This window comes from Pyrgilauda ruficollis, unplaced genomic scaffold (genome assembly GCF_017590135.1).
Source record: "Pyrgilauda ruficollis isolate IOZ18807 unplaced genomic scaffold, ASM1759013v1 scaffold50, whole genome shotgun sequence".
NCBI classification, from domain to species: Eukaryota; Metazoa; Chordata; class Aves; order Passeriformes; family Passeridae; genus Pyrgilauda; species Pyrgilauda ruficollis.
The window spans coordinates 9,118,330-9,145,614 of record NW_024526600.1 but is presented as its reverse complement, the minus strand read 5'-3'; the positions used below and the strand labels follow the sequence as shown (position 1 = coordinate 9,145,614).

Below are 27,285 nucleotides of genomic sequence, written 5' to 3'. Positions count from 1 at the left end.
TTGCCAAGACTTCAAGTTTTTCAGACAGGAGAAAATTCTATCACAATGTCTATTATGCCCAGATCATGTAATTATTATTTTTTCACAAAAGCAGATGGGGAGAAATGTGAATTTACCAACAAAAACATTGCTTTCAGTATGTATGGAATTATATCTCCCTAATTATTTCTTATTTCTGAAGTTAAGGCATCATCCAGACTAAGAGTCCCAGATTGGCTGTAACTGTGTGCAATGGTAATTTAAAATTTCATGTTGTTTTAGTACTAATGAAAAACAAATGACAAAACAAGTTGTGTTCTCACACAAAGAAAAAGATTTTATCTCTCCAAGAAGAATTAGGGTGATTTTCATTCTCTTACCTACTTTACATGTTTGGTTTGTTTATGTAGTTGATTTTGGCTGCTTGAACCAGCTCTAAAAGAAACTTACTGTGTTCTGCCTCCCCTGTTAAATCTGGCACAGGGGATGGAATCAGTGCTGGGAAAGATTATTTCTTGCAGGAATAATGAAGCAATAGGAACATTGCTGCCCTTTTTTTTTTTTTTTCCTTCCCTCTTATATAGCCAGTGGTTTGAAAAAATCATACTCTGTAATGTCCCATGAGGAATTACATGCCTATTCTTGGATTTATTTGTAAATGCAAGCTTCTTAAATTCAGTCTGTGGATAAGAAATCTCATCAAAGAGTAATTCCACTGAGGGCAGCAGGAACTGTCCACACCTGATTCACTGCAGGCAACAGGAGTTACAAAAGAGAAAAGACAGGCAGAGATTCAAACTTATAATTTAGGGGTATTGATGGTACTGCCTGCTCAGGAAGAAGTTTTGAAATCTTTCTCTGAGAATCATTTCAGATTATTCACTGTATTAGTCACAGTCTCACTCCTCTTCCTGCGCCCATTATTTAATTTCTCTTTCCCCTTTTTTCCTTCCTCTGGTTCTCTGAGCAAGTGTCTCTTGAACTTCACTGTTCTAGTGAGAGTTCATTTATGTTCACAATAAATATATTGTTATACAAGTTTATTTTAAATCACACCTGCCAAATCCCTACCACCTGTGGCAGGGCTTACAGTTACCTGGATCTGCCTGAGGCTTTGCAGACCTTCACCCAAGACCTTATTGTGTAATTAAAAGTTACTTTTAAATTGATTATCACAGAATAGAAAGCATTGTTACTGCGGGAATTCACAGCTCATCAGTTCTTCTGACCAAAGTGTCACATGGGCACAAATTGTAAATCTGAAATCAGTTATTGACCAGCCCTGGGTGACTTAAACTTGCTGCCCTGTGAACCCTTCACCAGAGTTGTTAGATCATCATTATTCTAAGCTGTATGGCTGGTGTGTGATAGGGTTTCTGTGGTATCAGAAATAGTAATTAAATAATATTGTGATAACCTTTGCAAATGGGCTCATTTGCATTCACAGAGCAAAGGGCACCACTGCAGACAGTGTTTGCATCTCACATGGCTGGTGCTTTTCTGACTGAACCACACAGATTATCAACATTCACTGTTTATCATACTTTCCTCAAGAATTCCAAGTGGTTTTTTGTGTTTTTACAAGTTTGAATTCTTGATGTAAATTTATATTAAAAAAAAATTATTGCTGGGAAAAAGTCTGGAAACTCATGATCGTATTTCCAGATGTGTAGTAAGCTTCCACTTTTATTTATGAAAATTCGAAAATTAGCTAAGGAGAATGTAGAACTTTTGCAAGGTATCACTGTGGTTCAGTGAGGAACAAACCTTGCAGCTGCACAAAGCAGACATGAAATTTTGCAGATTTGCTTAAAAAAAAAAAAAAAAAGTGGAGTTGTACCACATAAAAAGTGTTTGATTTCTCTGTCTCAGAACAAACTGACATTTTGATACTTCACAGTCTTCCTTGTTGGTACTATTTGGGTTAAGAACATTTTAGGACAAGGAAGTTCCTTGGCTACTCAGTTCCTGCTCTGCATGGCGTGAAGAAGTCAGAGCTAATAACAGATGTGGTGGCTCTCTGGCAGACTCTAGGTGCAACATGTAAAATATGTGACATAATTATCTATAGATTTCCTAAGCATATGCGCTTTCTAATTTCTCTCTTGGCAGCTGCTAATGTAATTTTGAGCCATGGTGGAAGGAGCATAATCACCTTGGGGTCAGGGAAAATGTGCATTTGAGTGACTAAATGGCCCTGTTGGATCAGGACTTTATTTGGCTGCTCTGTCTGATCTATCCCAAGGTGCAGAAAGGCAAACGAGGGTCATTGTCACTCAGGGCTTTTCAGTCCTGGTGGCAGGTGCTTGGCAAGGGGCAAGGCACGAGCCTTGGGGGCATTTTGGAGCTTATGTTTATGCTTTTTGTCTGGTTTAACTTCGTTCCTGACCCATCCATTTTTAAAAAGTCCTCGCAGTTCCCCGCGGTTTTGTCGTGTTGCTGATGAGCAGGGACAAAACAAACCTCGGTTTCTTTAGGGACTCTTGGCATATCTGAAATTTCACCTCCTTGAAAAGGCTTAGGAGGACAAGCCATATGGATCATCTTCTACACCTGGCTGCTGTGTCTGACAGACAATGTCTGTATCCCAGTATAAAACTGTGAAAACTCGAGCTGCAGACGATGGGAATTGCCTCAGATGCACTAAAGAGAGTTGTGGGCCCAAGGCTCCAATTTCAAGAGTGAATCCTGACTTCATTAAACACAAAGTAACACATCCCTGGTCATCATCAGATATCAACAGAAGATGCCCAACTTTCTGGCCACATTTCAGAACATGAGAATTCCTTTTTCCCCTGGGGGGAGGTGTAGAGGAAAGAGGAGACCCCAAGCGAGGTGCGGCCTTGGAACAGGCCTGGCGCAGCACCCCGGGTTCATATTTCAGAGTGTGAATCAGCCTCCATCACCTGGCTGCTCGCTGTCACATCCTTTAAAGCTGGGGCAGCCTCTGCAAGGCTTGGCAAGCAGCTCCTGCTCTTCCTGGAGCTCGGGAGAAGCTGGGAGCCCTGATGGCCTTCCTGAGGAAGTCTGGGATCCGTGCAAGGTGAGCCGTGCAGCTTTGTCACCTCACTCTGCTGGCTCTTCCTCCAGCCAGGCACATTCTCACCTCGCAGCCTGCCGAGGAGGTGGGCATTGCAGTAACAGTGAATTGGGACTGCCAAGCTCTGTCATTGCAACTCCTCCGCCTAACAAAGATCTTTATTGCAATCAGATGGGACAGGGAATTAAATGGCCAAGCAGTTCGTCAGCAAGTCAGGATAAATGTGACAACTCTGCCTGATTACATGGAGGTTGGAGCTGCTCAGAATTGCTGCTGTAGGGAGCAGCAGATCGGAATAAGCGCAGTTGGTGTTTGCTACCTGCCTGTGGTGTCTGGGAAAAGCCACGGCTGCAAAGAAGCGCGGGAGGAACACGGCAGGAGCATCAAGGAGAGGCAGAAGAAGCAGAGGACCTGATAACTGGAAACTAAAGAGCCTGGCAACTGCAGATAAGCAGATGTTTATTACTTAATCTGTGAAGAAGTATCATGAGGCAGGTAGTGGGGCTGACATGGTACAGGATTTATTTAATGTGTCCTTTTTTTTTTTTTGCTTCTCATTCCTCATAGGTGCTGAGGGTTGTGCTTTTCCTGTTGGTACAGGAATGGACTGGTCCTACAAAGCTTCCAGACTTTGCAGTTAGTGGGCTCTGTAATATCTGCAAATCAAACTGAAGGCACAAATGGTGTTTTTTTGGATGCTGAGTTACATGCCGAGCCACAACTCATGGTCCTTGTTGAACAGATCTCAGGGATGAAATTCCACTGACTTTTTTCAAGACAGCTGCAATGCGAGCTGAAATAGAAATATTTGTGCCATAGAGCTGGAATATAATGTTTTTTAAAAAAAAGTATCTTACAAAGTCTGCTGCTCTTCAATAAATATAGTGATAACAATAAAAAGCTTGATGGAATTATACTTGATTCTGTTCAAAACTTCTTTCTATTGACAGAAATATGAAGGACTTGGCAGCTGTAAAAATGCAGAGGTTTAGAGGAGAAAGATTCAAAGGGAGAGAAATAAGTGAATAAAAAGGAGAACACATTACAGATTTTAACCACAGAAGACATACTGGAGTATTCAGCCCCAGGAAATTCAAAGAAGGGGGTATTTACTGCAAATTTAAGAACAATGTGGTTACACTGTAGTTTATATCTTGTGGCATTCAAGAAAAGTGGTTAGAAATTGTGTATTCTGTGCTTAATGAGAGAAAAAGGTTTTGCTTTGTGCTTTGTAATGTTGAAAGCATTAGGATCTATAAACAACAGCATAGTTTAATCAAGTTTCACCATTAACTCCTAGAATTATTCCAGAAGTTCCCAGCATTCTGGCAAAGTTTCCCCTCTGTCATCTGCACCCAGAATCTTCAGCTCTCATCTGATGCTCACAAGGAGTCACCACAGAGGTTGTCATTTCCCTGATCACAGTTCTGCATGGGGAAACTGATTTTTAGTATGAACCAGTCTCACCTACAGCCTATTGATACCATCATCATTGCCCTAAAGGAGATCTGGTGTCTTTTAAACTTCCTGTAATCTTGAAATCATCCCTGTTGCTGCCTTTTATGTTTTAATTGTCAAGCCAATTTGTGTTTCATATAGAAACATGAAACATTTTATTCCAGTACAGCTGATTCTCAAAATATCCACATCCTGAGGTTTGTAGTTCAGTTTAGTCATGCTTTCGTTTGTTCAGTTGTCTTTATCATGCAGCATCTCTAGGGAGTAGCTCTTCTGGAACCTTCTCAGGTCATTTGGAAACTTTATCTACATCATCATCAAAAGTACTGATGTTAAAGAAATGCCATTTCACTGGTGAAGTGCTGACAACTGCCCAAGATGTTGATGATAGTCGGTATTTTACTGTTTTGGTTTTTTTTTTTATTTTTTGAGAGAAATTTCCATTTATTAGTAAGGAATAAGAATGCTGGGGAGCCCACTGGCAGACTTTGACTTGCAGCATTTCCTGGAACACCACAGTATCAAGTTTGAAAAAACTCAGTTCTGAATTCTTTATCAAAGTTCTGACAGTCCATGTAAAATGCTTTGCATATCTTTCTCAGTCGCATGATTTTTTATTTTACAGTTACATGTAAAACACATTTTTCTAGTGTTAAACTTTCCTAAATAATCTGCCTACCAAAACAAACATTATGGGGGAAAAAAAAAGGGAAAAAAAAGTTGTGTATTTCCAGTAGAAAGGGTTTTTTTTCCCCCTCAGTATAATATCTCTGGTCTGGAGCAGGTGGTGTGAGAGGGTTTAATTCTTTGCTGAATGAGGACAGTAGTTATTATCCACCCAACCATAGCTTTAATTTTGCTGCGAGCACTGTAACTAAATGCTTCTTAAATGTTTTCATTTAGAGAACAATTTAAATATTATTGTTAACAATTGGTGATTGCTTTATGTTCTAAAAAGTATTATTCTTTGCATTCCTTTTTCTGAAGCAGTGAGTATGAGAAGATCTTGGACATGACCAAGAACTTGTATTTTATACACAAAGGGTCAAAATAAGTTTGCTTTTGTGTTAATTCTGGGATAGTTGCTTGGCTGGAGATATGAAAATATATAAAATATTAAGATATAGGAACAAAGGTTTCTAAATCAGATTACTTTAGCGTATGTGTTCTTTTAATATTAAACGGAAAATATCTGAAAATGTCATTATCCAAAATACACAGAGAAAGTTTGGATGCCTTCATTGCATCAAGTCCTTATATCTATGTCAGTGCATCCAGGAACTCCTTTCTTCCCAAATAAGCTTTCAGGCATGAGAACAAAGCAGCAAAAGCCTTCCTCTCATCTTTCTTCTTGCCCCCACTGTTTTTAATAATGTCTGTCTGACATGCCAACAATCAGGCACATGCTCTGCTGCTGCTCCTGTCTCCTCTCAGCTGCCTGAGAGGGATGAGGGGTGGAATTGCACATCAAGGATCTCTTTTGTTGGTGGAGCAACCAGGAGAGCGTTTCCAATTTGCAGTTTGGCACCGGCGCTTCAGAAGCACCACGGATGTTTGATACCCACTTGGTCGCCTGCCACCAAACTTGGGGATCAATCACTGTGTTGTGACAGGATGCAGAAGGAGAAAAAAAAAAAAATCCCCAAAGCACACATGCACATAAAACAAACAAAAAAAGAAATTAAAAAAAAAAAAAAAAAAAAAAGCAGGAGAAACCTGATTTTTATTTTGAAAATAGTAGGACATCTTACAGATTGAGAATTTTATTGCAAAATGTGAGGGAGGAGCAAGTGTGTCTGTGAGTGTGAATATACATCTGTATTTCTCTTGCACAACATCTCACAGACAAAATATTTCATAATTTGATTCCACTGACAGTTTTTGAGTTAAACCAGGGATTGCACCCAGCCATTCTTAGGCAACCACTTCCAAGTTAGTCCAAGACTTCTTGTGGCAGGTCTGCATTCTTCTTAATCACTTGCAGTCAATCAGATTTTAATTTGTCTTTGTCTTCAGCCCTGCAAAGTTTGGGCCTGAAATTTTTTCTGCTTCAAGGATCAAAGAGTGTTTTCCCTGTGTGTGTCAGGCACACTTATGGAATGCTCTCGTATGTTTATTTAGCTCCACAATTATTCCATATTAACAAAAGCAGATTGTTTCAGGAATGTTTTTCAGAAGAGCCTGTTTGAAATCAGGCTTTGTTGGAATTATGGCACCTCCAATTCTGCAATTTTCCTTTTGAAATACATTGTAGGAATTCACTAGAAAATCTATAACAACCCCATTCAGGGATGAATAGCTTATTCTGCTTCTTATCTTGTTAATCAATATTGTTAACTAGCTGTGATGGACATAATTAATGGAATGACCCTAGCCCCTCCTAATTAGAAATAATTGCCTTGTTCAGTCACATTCACTCACCAAAATATAAGTGTGTGAGCATAAATGTCATAATTTATTTCAGATTCTGCCATGATCATTATGTATCCTGTTTTCCTGTTAACAACTCATTTTAATTCTTGCTCACCCAACAAAGCTGAAAGCCATGAAAGGGCCCTCTTACCTCTCCGAGCTGGATGGCCAAATAACACATTATTATATTGCACACTTACAGTCAGGAGGGTAAAATGAGGAGGGTAAAACCAGAATTCCACTGCTTGGCTCTGGCTTCCATCCATTGCCCAACAGCTTCTCAAAGATGAGAGATGTCTTAGCTTGAAGTTAAATGGTGCTTGCATCAGAAAAAAAACCCTGAATTTTGGTATGCATTTCATGTACCCTTTTATCAGCTTTATTATTTGTTATGCTTTTGCTGAGCTTCCTTGAAGAAGAACAAAAGGGTACACTTATTATGCAGCTATTTCATGAGAGCTATTTAAAATAACATTTGAGGAGGAAAAAACAAATCAAAATGAATAAAAGCCTGGCAAACACATGATGAAACAGAATGAATATCAGAGCTATTAAATTAATAAGCTTGCAAAGCATTATTTATGGTATCTCAATGGAAGTTTAGAAATTGATAGTGACTTCTCCAAATTAATTGAGCACCTTTGTTGTATTTCAGGAATACAGGTTCAAACTCACCGTGCCCGTTCCTTGTGGGGAAGATCGTTCCACCTGCCAAAAAAACCTCAGGAGTTTAACCTGATTTTCATCTTCTCAAGGTAAACAGTGGAGGCATTGACTCAGGATGGCATTCATTCAGCAGAGCTGTGCAGTCTCAGGTTGTCTGCACCCCGTTGTCCTTGCTGTCACAAGCTGCCCTTTAAAGGAGTGTCTGAAGCAGCAGCCTGAGGAAGATTTGACCTCTCCGTGGCCAAATCTGCGCAAGCGCAGACGCAGGATTTGGTTTTAAGCACTGACACGCTCAGGATGGGCTCAAACCTCCTGCCAGCTCAAAGGCCAGAGGAGTGACTCCTGTGAGGAGCATCTCAGGTGCTTGGGGCTGGGGGACATCCCTCAGCTGTGTGCCCAGAGCCCTGCAGAGAGGCACAGGGTCAGACACATCTGCGCACCAGCTGGTAGGACTGGAGGGGCAGAGGATGGAATGAAGTACAGATTTTTTGGGTATTACCTTTGCTGTGTTGATTAATATTCACTGGTGCCAATCAGATAGAGATAACAGGTGTCTACTTCACCAAAAAAAGGGTGTCAGCAGACCAGAGCTGCTTCCTCAGAGTTACCTGGCTGCTTCCTGATGGCTTTCAATTGTGGTGAGTGGCTGAAATTCCAGTCCTTTTTGCTGTAGCTGGGAATTCTCCCTGAGTGCCCACGTTTCACCATTAAAAGTACATCTGCTAATTCTTGCAGGATAAACTATTTCTCTATGACACTAGTTTTCTCCAGATTTGCTAAAATTTGGTTATTTCTGTTATAGATTCTCATGCAGGAATGAGAGCTGGAGAGAACCACTGGGAAGTGAACAAGGAAGATGGAGGAGCACAGACAGAAACAATCCCACCCTGACATTGTTTCACTTTGCTATTCCATTACTCTTCCCTCATTTTTGCTTCCTCTTTTCTCTGACCGAGTTTTTCCTGGAGTTTAATTTTTTCCAGTGAGAGCTCTTATTCAGAAGAATTCTGTTAAAATTTTTTTCTAAGCCATGTTTTCCAAGTGCCTAACAGCTCAAATTCTACAGTAAAATAAAAATCCCATGTATAATGCGGTGAAGGTTTTAACTTTGCAGTGTTTGGTTTATTGTAAAGATCCTTCTCTTGTGGTGTTCAGCTTGCAACTGGTGTGATTTTGCAGAAAACCAGGTCCCCCCAGTGTGAGCTTTAAACAAGATATTGGATGAGAGCTCATGATTTCCAGAAAACATTCAGTGATATGTAAAAGAAGCACTAGATTGGATTGAATAACAGCACAGGAACAAGCAGTTCTGTATTAATTTCTTGCAAATCTACTTCTGCAGGTAGATTTTCAATTCTGCCAGTTGCTGCAAATGTTGTTTGCCAGTACCAAGCATCAGTTCGTGGTAAGCAGTAAAAGTTTATCAAGCTGGTTTCTTCCCCTCGTTGTCCCACTTAGAATACTGACATCTTACCAAGAAATAGTACAATTTCCAACCAGAATTTCTTTGGCTTCTTTGGCTGAAAGGTGTTTCACGCCGCAGAGTGAGCAAGGCCATCCCCTCCATGTCCTCCCTGCTCAACTGCAGAACCTCGTGGGACCCTGCTATAGATAACTACCAAAGCTTTGGGCCTCATTCCTTTCTTCTGAGCTATAATCAAAGCACTATTTTCTCTTTTCATATTGTCTATCTTGGCATTTTTGTTTCCATTGAAATGTTCCTACCTTGAGCTTCTGAGATGAGCAAGTGTTTCATCTGCTTAGGGTTGTTCTCAGTCAGGGTGAAAGACCCAGTAAATTTTTTGGGCTGAAAGGCAGAGAAGGGATTTTTCCTGTTCCAGTTTCTATCTGGCTTAGGTTTTGTTTTAGGTTTTTTAGGTTTTTTGTTTTTCTATCTGTATTAGGTTTGGTTTCTCTTGAATTCCTTGCATATCTTACTGGGTTAATACCACGGACATTATGGCTCAGGACTGTATTCTCATAGAGCTTTAAAGGACATTGCTCTTGGCTGGTATTTCCAGACACTGCTAGAATGCAAAAATAAAAAAATCCAAAAAGAAAAGGAAAAAAGGGTAAGATTATATGTGCTGTTTATATTCATGTTTGTCCCTGTAAGGATGTGTTGATGGGGAGGTGTGGTGAAATAATAAAAAGGTTATGAAAGGCAGTTATTCCTTCCTGTGAAATCAGGAACTCCTAAAGGCACCAATTTAATTCTGAGAGCGAAGTGAAAAGGACCAGGACGATGCAAAGGTAGCACAAAAAAAAAGGAATTGAAAAATTATAATGGAAAAATCTATATTTCAAGCACTGGCAGGAATATATTTATGCATGGAGAGTATTCTGTGATTGATCTGCAATAAAACTGAGTGAGACACAGAAACAACACAGAGATGTTTGTGTCACTCTGCAACCTCCACTGGAGATAAATATGAAATACACTCATATTTCTTGGGAGATCTATTTTAAGCCTTCCTCCTTCCAATGTGCTCTTAACTTCAGTAGTGGATTTGTAACAAATTCCTTGCATCTGATGGAGTCATGTTCATCTTCCTGACCCACGAAATGGCTTCAGAGTTCTGTCCTCAATATTTAAATGGTTACCTTAAACCAAAAAGCCTACAGTTCCCAAAATACACGATGAGAGACAAGAGTCCTGATTGCTCTCAGTCAAATCTCTTTATCCCCTGTTTTCTGTTACACAAAGAAAACCATCTGTCATGTTGTCATTAAACTTATTTTTCTATTAACCACAAATTAAAAAAAATGCCTGGTAAATTGAAGCTGCCTCAGTCTTTCACTGGGTTTATTTTTTTTTTAGTAATTGGACTTGGTGATGTTAAAGGTACTTTCCAACCTTAATGATTCTGTGAGTGCTGCAGGAGAGGGGGTGGAGAGGATTTATATTTTCTCATTATTAATATACTTTGATTTGAATGCACAAAGAATTGACTGGAAAGAAGTACTGGAAAACATATTAAGCAAACCCACAAGGTTTCTGAAATGCAGAAACCAGCAGCCAAAACTACCATTGTGCCTCCTGAGTTCGAAACACCAAAGTCACAGTCCTGGCATCAAATTTTACATCACCTACCTTGAATTTGACATGCTATGTTGCTTTAGGGAACTCTTTAAATATTATATTTCTTGATACAGACTTGAACTACATATTATTTAGTTACAGTTGCTCTGATTTGCTGTCAAAAAAAAAAAAAAAAATTTGAAGACTTTATTTTCCTACATTGGATTGTCTGTTCGCATATTATTTAGTTACAGTTGTTCTGATTTGCTGTCAAAAAAATAAAAAAATAATTTGAAGACTTTATTTTCCTACATTGGATTAAAAAATCAAAACAGAAGTGGCCAGGGGAGTTCAAGTGAGACTTGATATTTACACTCAAGATTGAAAGTCTGAAATGAAGAGCTGTGTAAGGTAGTAAATGGTATCCATGATTCATTGCCCAAAATAACACCTTGAAAGGAGATGATGTCTGAGACCCCCCAGAGATAAAAGGAAAATCTTCTGTGATATGATTGGCCTCTGCCTCTAGAAAACAGCATGATTTATAAAGTATTTTTTGCATTAAGGCGAGTGGTGGAGGAATCAGGTGAAACAGTGGCGAGGCTTTATGACAGAAATCTTATTTTCTCTCCTGGCTTTTAAGATTAAGCTTCAAATTTTGTAACACTTGTGTCACAGCACCACATAAAAACTTTCAGAGGAAACTGAGTATTTGGCAATGCAGAAGGCAAACTGAATTCCCTTCTGAGAATATGCAGAAGTCATTGGGGTGTCTGCAGGCTGATAGACACAGTGAGGAGGATCTCCAGAATGAAGAATTAGTTTAAAACCTTACATTTATTGCATCACATTCTCTAAGATCCACGAAATTGTTCTGCATTTGGAGAAAAAAAAAGGACAAATGAGATAATTGTCCTGCAATTATTGACAGAATGGGATGCTCAGCAGTAGGAAAACTAATCTGGAATTCAAGTCAGGGTAAGGGAAAGTCATTAGCTATGCTGTGTAAAGCAGACATATACAATCAATGTGTGAATGTCACGTTTGTCAGGCCAAAGTGATGGGAAAAGACTTCTACTAAAAGAGAGAAAATTGAACACATCTATAACAGTGCAGGATAGTTCATATCCTGTTGTAATTGCAGTGCACTTCAAGCAGAATGAGAATAGCAAGGGGGGGAAAAGAAAAATCTCTCCTGAGCTTTACGGCAGCACTGGAATGTGTGACAAAGGTAAGGGCTTGGAAGGTGATGTTGGGAAGAAACCTGTGAGATGGTGTGTGGGGGGGAAAAAAGCAAAGAAAAAAAGCAAAAAAAAACCAAAGCTGAATTGAGCTTTAGGCAGCCAGGGAGAAAGTATCTGTAAAAGAACCCCAGATGGTGCCAGCAAGAACTGATGGTTCTGCTCCTTCTGTCTGTTAAAATGTGTCAAGTGTGCAAGATCAAAGTGCACGTGGTGATTTGATGGCAAACAGAGACATGTTAAAAAGTGAAACTGCTGTGGCAGTTTGGATATGCATTATTGATAGGTGTTCATTGGGTAAGATAATATTTAAATATTGCATATTCAGTACTGCTGCTCGGTCTGGTGGTGTGAGGTGACTGATGTGCCACCGAGGGCAATCCTTCATGGAGGAAAAAGCTGAAAAAAAACCCCAAAACTGAAAATGGAAATAATATTACCTCATTACCAAGCCAGGAATCCCAGATTTATTTCAGGCTGTGTCAGGTAAAAAGTCTGAAAGCTTCTGAATGTGCACAGAAGTAGGAAAGTCAGAAGGCATGAAAAAAATAGCTCTTGCTTGAATTCCTGCGGTATTCCAGGTGCTACAAGCATTGTCAAAGATCCTATTTTACAGGAATAATAATGATGATAAATAAAAGCTGTGAAATAAAACTCCAAAGCACCAGATCACTGCATATGAAACAAGGGGAATAGCAGGTACAGGCTTGCCAGCTCTGTGCAGGACTTTGGGAGGGCACTTTGCTCCAGTGCCACATTTCAGGCTGCTGTCCCCTCCATCTCTGAGGCTGCTTTGGTTAATCTAAGTGCTAAAGGAGCTGAGAAGTGGCACCAGAGAGAAGAGAATTCTCTATTCCTGCAGTCAGTTTGGGAAAACTTCTCCTTTCCATCTCACAGGGTACTCCAGAAACACAAGCAGCAGCAGCTTCTGTGCCTTAAAGGGATTGAAACAGTAAATTTTACAGCACAATTCATCAGTGGCGTCAGTCAGATTTAAGGGAGAGAGAGAAGGTTTTAGCAAAGCCGCGCAGATTGCTGTAGCTGAGGTCAACAGCAAGCTCCTGGTGCTTTTAAAAATTGATTTTACTGAAATCTTACTCAATTTTCTTAGTAATAAAGGCCTCCAAGGATTTAAACTGCTGTAAGCAAGAGCAATGCTTGGCCCTGTTCTCTAAGTAGGTGTGGCTTAGCTCCATTACAACTCCAACTCAAATAATAACATCCTTTAAAAATGGAGTGCCCTGCCTAACATTTTAGTGAGCAATTTTTTGTTTTCTCTTGTAAAAGCTGGGAGGTCACAAGCTTAAACTCCTAAAGTCTCCAAGAAATCTATTTACCTCCTTTGCAAAAAGGCTAACATGAAATCAGACAACATATGTGGAAGGCATATAAATATATTTGCTTATCTGACAAACCCAGCACAGATTGCTTAATAAAAAAACCCCAAAAAACAACAACAACAACAAAAAACTTTCCAAAATCAGCATGGCTTGGTTATTTAATTCCAGACAAAACATTTGAGACTGTATAAAATAACAGAAAATGCTGTCTTTATTATTCTAGAGCTCACAAGAACCTTTTGAAGTATTCTTAAGGAAAACTAAAGGGCAGGAGTCCCAGCATGTATATGTCTGAAATTGATATAAAAGCAAATTCTTTAGAAGTAGGTGATAACTTGGATTTTAATTTTAAAAATAAATTAAAAACCTAAAAAAACCCCAGAAACAAAAATTTAAAAAACCCACCCAAACAAGCAAACAAACAAACAACACTCCCAACCAACCCAACAATCAGGACCCATAATATAAAATATCTGACCCTTTTTTCTGCCTTCTCTGGGTCACAGAGCTCAGGATTTTGCACTTTGTTGGAGGTGTTTGCAAGGTTCTCCATCCTTAAGCAGAGATGGAGGTTCTGTTCCTCCTTGCACTTCCTGTGATTTATATCTCAGGGGTTCTTCTGGAAATGCTGCAGGTTTTGTTCTCTCCTGGGCAACAGTAATAATACACTCGGCTGCCATCTGAAAGCAAAGTATTATTTAAAACAAAGTCCCACTAAAGGGAGCACATCCATAAACCCAGCAGAGCACACTGGGTTTGCACAGCTTGGCTTTCAGCAAAACCTTCCCCTCCACACTTCTGACAAGTCCCTGAGTTTCTTTCACAGATCCACTGCAAAGTATCTCCTTTTTTTCATTTCATGTAAAGGCCTAATTTTATGTCACTTTTGATGAGTGTTCTCTTTTCTCAAGAAATGCACTTTGATTCCAGTGGGTTTTGGATTTTTAGTTTTGCAGCTTGGCATTGCCAGTAGTGTAAGTTCATTTTAGGAACTGAATGGGGACTATTTTCTGCTAATTGTCTCCAGCTTTTTCAATAGTTTGGGGGCTTCTTTGGTTTTATTTTATTATGGTTCTTTTTTTTTTCTGTGCATTTTCTACAGCTGCTTTTTGAGCTAGAACCTTGCATTCATTTAGGAAAATTCTGAAACTCTGTGTAATAAATTTCCCCTCCATACTGTACAAATTAGTTGTTACTTCTTTCTTTTAATCCTTCTGCTACTTCCCAATTCCAAAGCTGATGCATCCCAAGGAAATTACTGAGTACTCACTGACTAATTTCTCTCATTAAAATCTCTAGAGAGATGACTCATTTCAATGCTGGTAAACCTTTTCCAGCAACTTTAGTTTGGTAACACAAACGACAGAGGCTTTCTTCATTTCTGGTATAAAAAAAGTAACTCACACATTCTTCCAGGTTTTGATGATAGCTCAAAGAAATGAGGGAATTTCCTCAAGCAAATGTTGAAGCCAACATTTCAGTCGTGAACTGTCTGTCTCATGAAAAATAACCCTGGTGATGTCTTAAAGATTGAAAATTTAGTTCAGATAAACCAAATCTGATACTGGGGTGGGAAAAGCTTTTTTTCATGCTCAGCAGGAGGACAAGACATCTTTGCAATACATTCTACTGACATAGAGAGCACATGTCCAGCTCAGAATAAGAAATGTTTGCATTTCCAACCCTCTTTGGCGAGTTAGAAAAGTTAAGGAGCTCCATCCTTCACTACAGAGCTGCAGCTGGCTGCAGGACTAGGAAGGAAAGTCTAAAATGTCACAAAATATCTCATTTAATGGATAAAGGCTGTTTGACCCCAGGTTGACAGACTGTCCTGCTATGGTCAATTGGGTTGGGAGAATACTAATGAGCTATAATTATTTATTGCATGTGTTGTCTAATAATTAGAAAGAATAATATTTAGATAATGTTAGTTAGCCTTCTGCAGAAACTGCAATTCTTCATTGCCCAAGTGGCTGAGGAGATTAATAAAAAAGCTACCTCGTGCTTTCTGGCAAAGTAATTAACTCATTACAATCAAGAAGAAAACACTGGAAGACTTGAGAGCTTCTCAGCACGCACAGGGTGAGCCGGGGTGATGGGTCAGGAGGATGGGGACGTTTCACAGAAGCTGAGCTCATCCAGCAGCACAGGTGTGACTGCTGAGAACGTGTTCTGCACCCAGCTGGCTGCAGCTGGGGGAAAAGGATGCTTTGGGGGGGCTCTAATTAGGGGCCACTTTGGCTTTTCTGGTGTATTTTTGCTGTATTGTGGTTGGAGGCTGAGAAATGTTGGTACAAGCTGGGCACGTGAGGAACTTCTGAAGCACCTGTGTTCCCTGACAAGTTCTGAGCCCATATAGCTAATAGCTAATTATTATATAGCTAATAGCTAATTGTATAGCTATTATATAGCTAATTATAGCTAATTATTGCATATGATGCTGTCCTCAGTTCCCAAGCTGTCCCCAAAGTCCTGGAGGAAGCAGCTTTTGAAGCAAACAGGAAATCTTTGTCTCCATGTAGGCACCAGAATTGGGAACAAGTCTTTGGAACTTTCTGAAATCTGATTTTCCTCTTGGGTGGTAGCATTTAGTTGGGAATTAGTAACCATATGTACAGTGTGCAATCAAATACCCACCTTGCCATAATGAGCAATAATTGAATGTAATGTGTATATTATTAGTATGAAATTATTTCATGTTTTGATGCTGATGTGAAATTAAGGGTTCTAAGATAATTCCATTTTATGGTCTTTTCCCCATCTTATTCTATCCCCTGATGCTTCCTTGGATGTGGACAGAAGTCGTGGCACCAGTTCCATAGGACAGAAGAGGAGAAAGAAGAGAAAACTTTGACTACCAGGGAGGAGGTGAGGTGATTTGAGAAAAAAAACAGCAAATTACCTGAAAATACAGAAGTGCCTCAATCATTTGCAGAATCTCAGGTATTCTTTACTGAGGGGGAAAAAAACCAAAATAAAATAAACAGTTAAATGCAAAAAAGTTCCCTGTGGAAATGAACCTGTTAAGGAGTTCTCACATGTTGTGAACACAGACTCTTCAGAGTGTTTGCATTCTGCTGTTTAAAATTGCAGTTGGCCATGAGTGTTTCTCTCTGTTTTTTAGCTGGCAAAAACAGACACCCATTTTGCTGTCAGTGTGCAAGCCTTGCTCTGCAAAGACAAGGGAATTCTTCCAATCCAGCTCAGAGAGATTACAGAATTTTGCCCATGTGCTCTCCAAGTGCATTCCCCAGACTGGATGTTGATCCCTGGTATTAGAAGTACTGTCATATTTATTTTAAAATGTGTCTGCCTATTTTTTGTCCAACCCTGCATTGCACTTTCTTCTGGAGAAAAAAAAAAAAAAAAAGCCAGTGAGTTGAAATACATGAGAATAAATAATTTCATTTCTTGATTGTCTTTTTTTTTTGATCTCACAAAAAATTTCTGAACATTCTTTGTGACCTGCAAGAAGAAAACCAAACTGATCAAACTTATCATTATGCACCTTATTGGAGGTCTGCCAGTGTCTCCATAATACAGTCTGGTTTTACAGGATTCATGGGTTTCTACTGTAAATGCCCCATCCTAAAGCTAAAATTTGGCAAGCTCTTTCATGGTAGCAATACTCACTCCTGCACATAAATGTTGCTTTTCTCTAAAAACTGGCATTAACGCTGGTGAAGCTTTTCTTTTATGGCTTCTATAGATTTTTGTTTACAGAAAGGTAAATTCAGTCTAAGTGCTTGGACTGTCACCTTTTTATTGCATATTTAACAAACGATTCAGACTTTATGGGGAAAACTTGCAGCTCAAATGCATTTGCATTTTGCTTTTCTACCCTTTTCCATCTCCATGCTTTTTTTCATTACGGGATTGGTGTGCAGTTGTTTCATAATTACAAGTTCAGCTTTGTTGCTGCTCAAAGCTGAGTTTTTTTATGCTGCCTAGTTAATCCATTTGTCTGGATTTTCACATAATTATTATGTAAGTATTGATTGGAAAGGGCTATAGCTTAGCTTTACATGACTTATTTAAAGTAACTTTTCACACTTCATTATCATTTGTTTTTATTGCATCCTGCCTTTTACTCTTCCACATCCTGCATTTCCTCATCTGCTTGCATTTTCAGGGCGACACAGTGCATTAGGAGACCTTTGAGTTATGCTGTAAAACCTCTCCCAAAGAATATTTAAACCAAGGAAATCTACTTGGTGGCTCGTGGGAGGGTTTTTCCTCCTTGGTCACCATCTCCAAGAGTGGCTCATGTCAGATTTAGGATGAACCCAAGCAGCAATGCTTCCATCTATAATATTTTTTACCTGAACACTAAATAATTAATGTTAAAACAGATGCATATACGTACATAAATACATATATATATATATATTACACACACACATATTATATATACATATATTTATATATATACTGAGGTGGTTATTTGGAAGCCTAACTGATTACTGGGAAAAGCTGTCCCTGTTATGATTTATGTGGAAAAGTTCTGTCACTGCATGCCTGTGTGAAGGGAGGTGTAGCCACATGACAAACAAGAACCTGTATAAATAAATCCCAGAAATTGAGGGGGAAATGTTCTCACGCCTCCCAACAATCCCAGGGAGGCACAGGCGAGGCATCACTTGGGGACCATTGTTCTGCCTCCTCCCTGAATAAATGGGGGATTGTCCAGCCACCTTTCTTTATGAGTAGTGAACCTGTCATTAATTCTTTTTGTTTGTTTTTAAGGAAAATACTTTAAATCTCTAAGATTAGAAGTTTCGTGTCATTCCATTAATTAAACGATGCCACTCAAGAGCCATAAACATTAAAAAGCTTCTTGGAAGCAGGCTCAGTCCATTGGATAAATTGATTGATTACTTCTGTGGCTATTCCTAATAATCTGTAGCATTTTTTCATTAGGCAGAAAGTTGTTTTCCTATTTAGTATGCAAACGTGGGATCCGGAGCATTCTGCCCATGTGTTATGATTTCTTTTTTCCATTATACAATCACAGAATGTGTCACCTCCCTGTTTACAAAAGAAAAATGTAAGAGATAAAATTTGTGTTTAGTAAGGATTTTGATCTCCAATATATTAAAGAAATTAAAGCCCAGGCTCGGCAGAAAATCATAAATCATAGTTATGTGTTTCTCCAGAAGGATTTTATGGATGCTAGGGCAAAGATATTACCATGTGCACTCTGGTTATGTAGAAATGCCACTAGAGGCTATTTTCTTTCTTCAAAGGTGCCCTTTAAGCTCACAGAAAATTACTCTTAATAGAGTAAACATGCAATTTGCACAAAACTAACAGAACGTGCGTCACAGAGAAAAAAGCCTAGTGAGAAATTTGTAATGAATTTAATCTTTCTTTCCTGCTGAGAATTTTCCCAGGTTTGTGGGGGTTTTTTAGTGAAGTTTTTTAAAAACTCATTCTTTGTTTTAAATTTTTCCAAGTATTTCTGCTATTCATTTTTTCACTTGGGAGGTTTTCTTGCTGGAATATTTGATACTAAAATTTATATTATATGGATTGTGTTGATAATTATACTTTTCTTCCTATATGAAATGAGTTCAGTGATGCTGATATATTTACAAATTTGGAAAGTGATTGCTATGAGTAGCCTCAAAAACTCCCTTCTTTGGAAATATTTTTTTTCCACCAACTGAAAACAGAAGTTTGTTGGGTTTTGGGTTGATTGTCATCTTCATTTTTCCCCACTCCCTACCCCCCAGATTTGTGCTTTCTTTACCCCTTTTCATTCAACTTTTTCTCACGCCTTAAAAAAAAGAAAATTACCTGAAATTGTGAAAGAAAGATGCAGCTTCAGAGAGATGAGACCTAGTGGTCCTGAGAACTTCGTAGGGTTTTAAGGATGTATCTCTGTTGTATGACAGAACTCAATGAAAACAGCTGTGTATTCTAAAAAAGCTAAGGAAAATGCTGGCAAAAAACCCCTTCAAACTAAAGCAAAATAGTTTTTAATATTAGGGAAAGTTATCTTTTGAGGAATGTCAACTTCTGGCCTTTTTGCTGCGGAAAAGCATCTTTGTCCAAGGATTGGGAAGATGTGGTGAAATGAGACTTGGGAAGGATAAAGGAGGACAGGAGATGTTTTTCTCTGGACCATACACGGTGAACTGCATGACCAGACCACCCTGCTCCTCCTTCTGCCCTTGCAGGTTTCCTGCTCAAGAGCTCTGGGCATTTTTTCCATCTTTTGGAAGTTTGACCACAGAGGAAATGGGGTAGATGGTAAATATGAGTGAAAGGAAGGGTTGGAGACATGAAACAAATGGTATTAAATGTGATGATTCTTTAATTTGGTTGATTGAATAATCAAGCCTGGAAACAGGAAAGGAGGTTAATATCATGTTAATTTGCAGTGCTCACGTCCTCCCCTGTGCTCTCCTGAACCAGGAACCTGTCTGAGATGACTTCTCACAGCCTGGTCCCCGCTTTGCTTCGGTTTCCACGCATTTCCAACCCCTTCAGTGCAGCACAGAGTTAAACCAGATGTTTGCGGGGTGCCAATACCGTGCAGGAGAGACCTTGGCACGGGTCCTGCCTTGCAACCAGTCCAGCACCTCCTCTTCTGCTGCAGGGAAGCTGCATCGCTGCTGAAGCAAGCTGGTGATTCTGTGTTGTTTGGTGAACCTGGAGCTCAGGTGCTGCAGGCAGCAATTCCCAGCTGTCCTGCTGGCCCTGGTGACCCTGAGGACACCAGGACACACAGGGCAATGAAGAAGGAGGCTGTTCAGATGTTTACCACACTGGTTTGAGAAACACTGGGTATTGGCTTCTCTGCTATCAAAGGTTTTTGATGTTAATTCTGAGATGTAGTTCCACATCTGTTGCAAGAGGCTCCTCTCCTCCCATCCTGTTGCAGACAGCACATGCATTCAGAGCTGGCCTCTGTACTACGAGGATGCATAGCTTTGGTTTGGACTAAAATATTTATTTGACCTCAGTATTATTCAGATATTTCCCCATTTTCCACAGAACCGTGCTGGGCGACTCTGGAGACCTGAGACGAGTCACTTGGGAAGGAAGTTGTCCATATTCTGAGAAAAAAACCGATCTGCAGAAGGGGAAGCTTGGGAAGCGCTGCTCTGCAGTGATTCCCCCTGAGAGCCGCGGAATAGCAGCTCTGTTTCTCTGCTCTGTGCTCTGACAGGTACTCTGGGGCCTCTGACGGGCTGCAAGGGCTGGAGGAAAGGTGCGAGCATGAAGAAAAAACACTCATTTTACACGGCAACTTCTAGAGTAGAGCCACACACTCCTACAGAGAGCAGCCCTCGGGCGGAGCCCCCTGCTAGTGATTTTAGTGACGGCAAAGCCAGCCTGCTCTTGGGGCCGGAGTTGTGGCCCCGAGTGGTGCAGGCTGTCACCGCGGGCAGCCAAGCGCCGAACGATGCAACTGGCGCTCGCCTCTCCGCCAAGCAGCCTGAAACTCCCGGGGTTTTACCGCTGCTTTGCCGCTGCATTCCTCCCGGGAGAGCCCGCTAATTGGACACGACCGGCTCGTAGAGCTGGCTGCGACACCCACCCGAGGCTCCCGAGTTCCGTGACTCGCCCAGCCGCTCTGCCGAGCCCGCGCTCCGTGTGGCGGGGTATCTCCCGGGGCTGGGCCGGGCTCGGGGGCACCTCCCGGGGCTGGGGGCAGGCTCGGGGTTATCTCCCGAGACTTGCGGCGGACTCCAGGGCATCTCCGCGGGCTGGGGGCGGCCTCGGGGTTATCTCCGGGGGCTGGGGGCACGCTTGGGGTTATCTCCGGGGGCTAGCGGAGCATCTCCGCGCTCTGTGGGCAGGCTCCGCCGCCCGGCTGCTCCGCGCCGCGCTCGGCGCTGCCGGCCGTCTGAGCGCCCGCCCCGGCAACGAAGGTGAGCCGCGGCACGGCCGGGTGGCCCGTTTATTCCTCGTTTTTCCTTTCCGCTATTCCCCGCTTTCTCTGTTTATTTTTCTTCCTTTTTATTTTTTTTTTTTTATTCCCCCCCCCCCCTGTTATTCCTCCCCCGCCCCGCTGCTCCCCGTTAAGGCGGTCCCGTGCGGCGGCGGCTCCTCGCCCCGGGAGCGCGCGGCCGTGCGCGGGATGGAGGGATGGATGGATGGATGGATGGATGGATGGATGGATGGAGGGATGGATGGATGGATGGACGGACGGATGGATGGATGGATGGATGGATGGACGGACGGACGGACGGATGGATGGATGCGCGGGCAGCCGCAGCCCCGGGGCGCGGATGGGGCAGTGGCCGCGGAGCCGCAGCCCCAGCCCCGGCAGGTGCCCGGGACGAGCCGCCCCAGCCGCCGATGCCTCCATCGCTCTCAGCCCGCTGATAACTCCGAGCCCCTTCTCGTCTGCTCTGGTCCTGCCTTTCAAAACTTTTAATTAATCCCCAAAAGAAGCTTGTTGTCCCTGTAAAACCTCCTCCTGGTTCCCTAGCGGGTTTCTGTCAGATCGTGTTGTTTGTGTCGGTTGTGTGTCAATGTGTATCAAAGTTTGTCTGTGTTTGTGTAAAAAAATAATTTCCTGGGGGGGGAAAAAAGAGTGAGCGGTTTGTTTTCTTTTGCTGTGTTAATTTCTAAGATGAAATTTGCTGAAAACCCATGCTAGGTTTCGGGGAAAAAAATAAACAGCGACAACCAGACACTATGAAAAAAAACCGCCTAAAAGACCCCTGTCCTTTCCCAATTAAAAAAAAAAAAAAAAAAAAAAAAAAAAAAAAAAAAAACAGTGACAACCAGACACTATGAAAAAAAAAAACCCCTAAAAGACCCCTGTCCTTTCCCTATTAAAAAAAAAAAAAAAAAAAAAAAAAAAAGAAAAGAAATGGAGCTTCTGCTTGCTTGCAGTGAAGGCACTCGGCATGACCAGGATGCCCAGTGTAATCATCTTTTGGGATAAAATCTCGAGGGCAAAGGTTGTGAAGAACTCCTAGCACCCAACAACCGTGTAAAACTCGCACCTGCTTGAGTTGGATGGCTGTGTAGAGAAGCTCTGAAACCCGTCAGAGCAACTATTTATTTCTCCCTTACAAATAATGCTGATGTATTTACTGATATTCTGGGTGTTTGTGGGATAAGGCAGTGAGATAACAACTTTGCATGATTTCTGGAAGGAAAAAGAAATATGGTAAAAAATAACCAAGGCAAGATGCAAACTTCACAAGTCCTGGGTAATCTTTAAGCGGTTGGTTTCATTGCTAGGAAATAATTACAGTGCCATTATACAAGAGGAGCAGTATGTCATCTGTTTGTATGTTTTATGCAAATTTGTTTTGTACGCAGTGCTTTATGGATTTTTTTTTTAAATGAGCGCGCTTTCAACAGTCACTTTTAAACCTCCAGTTAGAAGCTATTTTGTAAATGTTGTCATCTCTCAAAAATCATTTTCAGGAGTGAAAGGGAGAGTGTGGGTAGGGGTTACTGTTGTCTTATAACCATTCCTCTCAGGGAAGGGTTGTGGTTCTGTCAGTCAGTGGAGCAGCTCTGCCTCCATGGCAGTGGAGACACATTCTGCACACTGAGAGTGACTGTGCCAGAAAGATATTGGAGCGTTCCAGTTTGCAAAAAAAAAAAACAAACAAAAAAAACCCCACTTTTTGTGTCTTTGTTTCGAGTCACTGGCGCTGGGAATTGAGAAAGGAGGGAAAATATGGGTATCATACGGAATGCATGTTAAGTACACTTGTCCAAGTCAGCTTTCAGCAAATGCTGCCTCCCTTCTCTCCTCTGAGCTTCAAGGGCTCCTACAAGATGAGCAATATTTGCAAAATTGGTAGTGAAAACAGCAATAAAAATGCAGTAACAGGAGAGTAACCTGCTTTTAAGTGGCTTTTTTTTTTTTTAAGTATATGTTTTGCTATGCTTTAAAAAAATAGGAATACTGTCAGTTTTCTTTTAAAAAAAGAGATCAACTTTTAAGGGCTTTTTAGTTTTTTTTATTTTTTTATTTTTTTTTTTTAATCCCCATTTAGGAAAGCTCGGTAATCCTTTTATTTATTTGCACTGTATGGGTTGATCGTGTGAGTTTAGAAATCTTAATTCTTATAATTTGCTGACCCACTAATTTGATGAACAAGTGTTAGGGTGCAGCTTTAAATCATGTCAGAAGATGATGTTGTCAACTTTTAAGGGCTTTTTAGGTTTTTTTTTGTTTGTTTTTTTTTTTTTTTTAATCCCCATTTAGGAAAGCTCGGTAATCCTTTTATTTATTTGCACTGTATGGGTTGATCGTGTGAGTTTAGAAATCTTAATTCTTATAATTTGCTGACCCACTAATTTGATGAACAAGTGTTAGGGTGCAGCTTTAAATCATGTCAGAAGATGATGTTTTTCTCTATTAAATCATCTTTTTCGGACCACTTCATTTGCATTTCTGGTGTTGTTCGCATAAATTTCCTCCCCAAACTAGAGATAGATGTTTCTGTATTTCTCTGGAGTATTTAGAAAAGTTTCCTTTTTCCACCGCTCAGAATAAAAAAATATATATTTTGGACAGCATTTGTTGATGTAGGCATGTAGATAAAAATGTCTACCTTTTTCCTTACATTTTATATTAAAACTACTTTTGAAATTCTCCCCATAAATTGTTTTAACAGCGGATGGAACTAATTTTTGGTGTGTTTGTGCAGCTTAGTCTAACTTCTCGGGGATGTAAATGTTACGTGTCTACTGCAACAAGAGTGTGGGCAGAGAAATAGCTCCCGAATTTATTTGACTTTAAATAATTTTATTTTTTTAAATCAAACTTCACTTAACATTTGTAATTAATATTAAAACTGATGACTGTTGGTGGTAATACTGTAGGGGAAGTGAATGGGATGAAGGGAGAAAAGGATGAAAGAGGGGCTGAAGACAAACTGCTGTCTTACTACACTTTGTGGTGCTCAATTTTTTGTCTTTTTTCTTGGAGAGCTTGAGATTTTCTTAATTTGCTTCAGCCCAGAAAAATTTTATGTAGATTTTCTGGATAAAAAGTGAAACTTTCCCCCGAGTTTGTTTTCAAACTCTCTGCCGTGCTCATGAGAAATTTTCCCTACTCAATCACAGGAGCTCCAGAAGGATGTCTGAAGCTCAGGTTTGTGTGTGTTTGCTGGGAAAAGGTGTGTGCTCTTTTCTGCGGGGCAGGACAATGTCAGGAAGATTTAACATCCAACTTTTCCAGTTTGGAGTTTGAAGGCTGAGCCCCGTAGGTGCACAGAAACCACAGGTTCTCCTGTTCCACTCTGCTGGGTATTCTCTGCTTGCTGAGGGCTGAGTTTCTTTTTTTCTTAGAAGGATGCAATTCTCTTTCTGAATAACTCCTGTGGTATCAAGAAATCGAGTGAGCCCGGTCGTTCTTTAATTTAATAATTTCTCCTCAGTCTCTTCTGTAACTATATTGCCTGCCTGAGGGTACCAGCCACCTTAATTTCACTGTTTTATAACCCACAACAGTTAACACTTGACCTAGGTCATTAACAGGATTATCAGCAAATTTGTTTAAGCTTTTACTGACAACCTGAATTGCTTCAATAATATTTTGACTGTGCAGACAGGAAACTTCTTGTAACCTCTCAATCTAGCATAAAATTAATTTCTTGTGAGCACAGCTACCAAAAGATCAATACAAGAAATCTGCTTACAGTGCTTGGCTTCAAACAGTGCCTGTTTTGGGTTTACAGTAAGAAGGTTCCAATCAGCCTCTCTTTTCAGTCTGGTTTTGGAGCTGCAGTTTCATCTTTTGAGCATTGATTACCATCTCAGAACTTTGCAGAACCACACAATTAAATGCACCATTTTTATCTGAGCTGGTCTCTGCCAGCACTTAAAATTGCTAAAGACAATTTACTGTGCCTTTCTAGTAGTGACAGCTCTTGGTGTGGTTTTGAAAAATGCGCCGCTTGCACATGGAACAAAATCCTTGTCTAAGTCTTGCATGTGATTTTGGGAAAGGCTGACAATACTGGGAACTTCTCAATAGAATCAGAAGGGGGAAATGCTTTTTCCAAATCTTACTTTGCTCTATGTCATGTAGCATTAGGTCAGGGCAAGTCTTCATTTCTCGTGACGCTGTTCCTGCTGCTGCCCCTGGCTTGCAATTGAGTGTGGATCTGCAGAAGAAGTTAAAAGCAGGTTTAGAAATCTGAATGTGATACCTTTTAAAATTGAGTTTAAGAAAGCTCAGAGTCATGGGGGGTGGTTAGAGGACTGTTTTTCATACAGCTGTGTCGTATTCAAAGCTTCTGTGCTTAATCCTGAGCTGTATGATTAGACAAATAATAAACATGTTTTAAAATTCACACCACGGTGTGATGGTTTTAAAGCTAGGAGAAGTTGGGTAAATGCATCATTTTCTGACATCATTTGTGATAGTAGACTGTAGCTTGTGGAATAACTTATTTTCTCTACTGTTTGTCACTGGGCATTTTTCTTGACTTACTTCTATTTCAGCATAGTGTATTAAAATGAAAAAAAATCTCTCCATTTGCTATAGTAAACTTAAAGCAGGTGTTTGAAACAAAGAGATGTGCAAATTGGACACAGCAATTAATTCTTATTGCAGTTAATTTGGACACAGCATACTTGCTGCCCAGCAAAGCACTCAGGGCAGAGAAATGGGTCAGAACTCTTCTGTACCCTCAGCTTCAGCAAAAAGGCACCACCAGATGGGCAAGCATGAAGCAGATAAAAGGCACACCAAGTTTAACAGTTGTTTACACAAAAGCTTTGCAAATCAGGAGTGTGTTCTGACTGAACTTAAATTTTTCATTCCCAGCTGGGAGGATGTACAAATTAGTTTTAATTTATTTTTTTTTTAATTATTCTGTGCTGGAGTAAGGTAAATTGCTATTAGTATACTTACTTTTTGATTCTGTTGGAGAACTTGGGAGTTTTCCTCTAGGAAAATGTCTATAATTGCTCTTGTTCTTGTAATCCCCACTTGATGAAAGTTTAGAAATACAGATGCAGGTGTTCATTTTCTCGTTTTCAGAGCTCTGGATTTTATCACCAGTGAGGGTCACTGCAGAGCTGTTACCAAATACCACAGTCCTGTTTGTGGAGTTTTATACAGAGCCTGAGTTAGTGCCATAAGATACCTGTAACTCGCGTAGCTTTGTAGCTGCTCTTTGATTTTTCCGGGAAAGAAAATAAAAATAAATAAGTAACTGCTGCAGTAATCGTGCCTTTACTTATGGTGAAGTTCAAAGCTCTGCTCGGTGGAGCTGGTTTTGAAACCCAGAAGGTGATTTTGATACCCTAAGGTGCAAAACTGGATATTTCCAGAGTTGTTAGATAAATCTCCAGAGGTGGGGCAGAGGGCTTTCCCTAACCCCCCTGCCTTTCTAAAGCATGATTCCAGCATTCAAAGAGTGCTTTTTCTGAAATGGAACATTTCTTTTCTTTTTTTACATTGTTAGATTTGTTGAAGCATTGCTGAAAATGTATTTGCGAGGAGGAAAAGACTTGTCATAAGAAATGATAGAGTGAAATAGAAGACTTGTTAGTTTACAAAATCATGTGGCTACTGTAAAATGATTGTATTTCCTAAAAATTCACCACAGTGGGGTAACTCTTATTTCTGTAAACACTTTAGAACAATACTTTTTTTTTAAAAGAAAAGCATATCTAAACTTGTTCTAAACAAGAACTAAAAGTTGTAAACAAAAATAGTTTAATTCAGAATATTAGATATGATCTCCCAGGAGTGTAAGTTTGGAAACAGGGTGTGCTAGCAATTTGTGGGCTCAGGATTGTATTCCCCAGCAGAAATCTTGTGTTTTTAAGTTTCCTAGGCGCTTGCTCAATCCGAGCGCAAGTTCTCACTTTGCAGCGTGAAACAGATGCAAGATTAAAATCCACTCCCTTAAACTGAAAGTTCCTTTCAAATTTCTGCAGTGAATGAATGAGAGAAATAAAGATGTAGAAATAAAGATAATCCTGCCTGAAAGAAACCTTGGGACGGTGACAGAAAAGTTCCAGTCTGCCAGAGTGACGAGGAACCAGCACGTAAAGCCTTAAATTTGCAGAGATGTTATTAAATCAGACACATTGTAAGCACCACTCTCCTTTTTCTTTTCTTTTTTTTTTTTTTTTTTTTTTTTTTTTTGTTTTAATACCCGGGGCCCCCTGTTTCAGGAA

At 40.3% G+C, this 27,285-nt stretch overlaps 1 protein-coding gene across 2 annotated transcripts in view; it reads left to right on the top strand.

Annotated features, from left to right (window-relative positions):
* The first annotated feature begins 20,988 nt into the window (after positions 1 to 20,988).
* EPHA3 (EPH receptor A3) overlaps positions 20,989 to 27,285 on the top strand; it is a 182,673-nt gene continuing 176,376 nt past the window's right edge. For both annotated transcript variants that reach the window (XM_041480246.1, XM_041480245.1), the window contains exon 1: positions 20,989 to 21,041. The gene's annotated coding sequence lies outside the window, so the exon portion shown is untranslated. The remainder of the gene's footprint in view (positions 21,042 to 27,285) is intronic.